This window comes from Marmota marmota, unplaced genomic scaffold (genome assembly GCF_001458135.2).
Source record: "Marmota marmota marmota unplaced genomic scaffold, marMar, whole genome shotgun sequence".
Lineage (NCBI taxonomy): Eukaryota > Metazoa > Chordata > Mammalia > Rodentia > Sciuridae > Marmota > Marmota marmota.
In genome coordinates, this window is record NW_026000171.1 from 797,765 (window position 1) to 800,629 (window position 2,865).

The window sequence follows — 2,865 nt, forward strand, 5'->3', positions numbered from 1 at the left end:
AACTAAGAACAGAGCAGGGAGGAAGAGCAGGAGGAAAAGATTAACATTAAACAGAGACATGAGGTGGGAGGGAAAGGGAGAGAAAAGGGAAATTGCATGGAAATGGAAGAAGACCCTCATTGTTACACAAAATTACATATAAGAGGTTGTGAGGGGAATGGTAAAAAAAACAAGGAGAGAAATGAATTACAGTAGATGGGGTAGAGAGAGAAGATGGGAGGGGAGGGGAGGGGGGATAGTAGAGGATAGGAAAGGTAGCAGAATACAACAGTTACTAATATGGCATTATGTAAAAATGTGGATGTGTAACCGATGTGATTCTGCAATCTGTATTTGGGGTAAAAATTGGAGTTCATAACCCACTTGAATCTAATGTATGAAATATGATATGTCAAGAGCTTTGTAATGTTTTGAACAACCAATTAAAAAATTTAGTGCTAAAAAAAAAGAAAGTTATATCTATGAAAGGGTATAAGGGATAGAACTACAAGGGAGCAGGTGAGTGTAACTCAACCCCAGGGGTACATCTACACCTGAAGACTGTCCTTGCTATCCGAGCTGGGTCAACACCTAAGCCACAAAGATTGTTCAGAGCCTCATGCTTCAGGACTGGAAGGCATGGTCTTTCAGACTGGCTTCCCATAGCTTAGTCACTGTAGTATGCTCATTTTATCTTTTGGGTATAAACCAAGAATTGGGTAGCTGAGTCCAATGGTGGTTCCATTTCAAATTTTCTGAGAAATCTCCATACTACTTTCAAGAGTGGGTGTACCAATTTTCAGTCAAAACAACAATGTATGAGTGCACCTTTTTCCTCACATACTCACTAACATTTACTGCTCCTTATATTCTTGATAATTGCCTTTCTGACTGGAGTGAGATGAAACCTCAATGTAGTTTTAATTTGCATTCCTCCAACTGTTAGAGATGTTGAACATTTTTTCAAATATTTGTTGACTGATCATATTTCTTCTCCTGTGAAATCCTGTTCAGATCCTTTGTTCATTTATTATTTGGGGTTTTTTGTTTGTTTGTTTGTTTGTTTGTTTTGGTTTTGTTTTTTTTAGGGTAAGGTATTTTCAGTTCTTTGTAAATCCTGGTTATTAATACTCTATCTGAGGTACATGTGGCAATAATTTTTTCCCCTTCTGTAGGCTCTCTCTTCACATTCTTGATTGTTTCCTTTGCTGTGAAGAATCTTTTTTTTGGTGATTCCATCCCATATATTGATTCTTGATGTCACTCTTGTGCTTTAAGTGTGTTATTAAGGAATTCAGATCCATAGCAAACATGGTGAAGAATGTGGACTTCTTTTTCTTTTATTGGGGACACGTCCTCTAGTCTAATGCCAAAGTCCTTGATTCACTTAGAGTTGAGTTTTGTGCAGGATGAGAGATAAGCATCTAGTTTCATTTTGCTACACATGGATTTCCAGTTTTCTCAGCACCATTTGTTGAAGAAGCTTTATATTCTCTAATGTGTTTTTCTTCTTTTGTCTAGTATTTATGTGGGTTTGTCTCTGTTTCTTCTATTCTGTACTATTGTTTTGTGTCTGTTTTGGTGCCAGTACCATGCCATTTTTGTTACTATGGCTCTGTAGTATAATTTATGGTCTAGTAGTGATGCCTCCTGCTTCACTTTTCTTGCTCAGCATAGCTTTGCCTATTCTGGGTCTCTTATTTTTCCAAATGAATTTCATGATTGCTTTTTCTAGTTTTATGAAGAATTTCATTGGCATTTTAATAGGAATAGCATTAAATGTGTACAACATTTTTGGTAGTATGGCCAATGTTAATTCTGCCTATCCAAGAGTATGGAAGATCTTTCCATCTTCTAAGGTCATCTTCAATTTCATTGTTTAGTTTTCTGTAGTTTACATTGTAGAGGTCTTTGACGTATTTTGTTAGATTGATTACCATTTTTTGAGGCTATTGTGAATGGGGTAGTTCTCTTAATTTCTCTTTCAGTGAATTCATCACTGATGTATAGGAGTGCATTTCATTTATGGGTGTTGATTTTACTTCCTGCTATATTGCTGAATTCATTTATTAGTTCCTGAAGTTTTCTGGTGGAATTTTTTGGATCTTCTAATTATAGAATATATTCTTGGCAAATAGTGTTTGAGTTCTTCTTATCCTTTTTATATCCCTTTAATTTCTTTCTACTGTCTAATTGCTCTGGCTAGAGCTTTAAGGGCAATGTTGGATAAAAGTGGTTAAAGAGGGCATCCTTGTCTTGTTCCAGTTCTTAGAGGGAATGATTTCAATTTTTCTCCATTGATAATGATGTTGGCAAGGTGCTAAGCAACCCAAGGAGACCCTGTCTCTAAATAAAATACAAAATGGGGCTGGGGATATGGCTCAGTGGTCAAGTGCCCCTGAGTTCAAGCCCTAATAGCATAAAACAATGAAAAGCAAAATTCATCCAGTATTATTGTGTTGTGGTCTATTTCATTTTTGAACTTTAGAATGGCTTCGTGAATGTACACAGATGCATCAGTGGAGCATGAATATTTACAATTACAATTTATTTCTTTTTGATGTATAATTTTGTTAAGCAGTATGAAATATTCTTCTTTGTCCCTTATGATATACTTAGGATTTAGATCCATTTTAACTTATCTGAGGGTAGAAACTCCTGCTTGTTTACATGATCCAGGTGAGGCACATGGTTTTTTTTCCCATCCATTCACCTTAAGTACATGGATGTCTTTGTCTATGAGGTGTTTCCATCGAACACAGCATATTGTTGGATCTTGTTTTTAATAAATCTGCCAGTCTATGTCATTTTATTGATGAGTTTAGGCCGTAAACATTCAAGGATATTATTGAGATATGATATGTATTCCTGGTCATTTTTTATCAT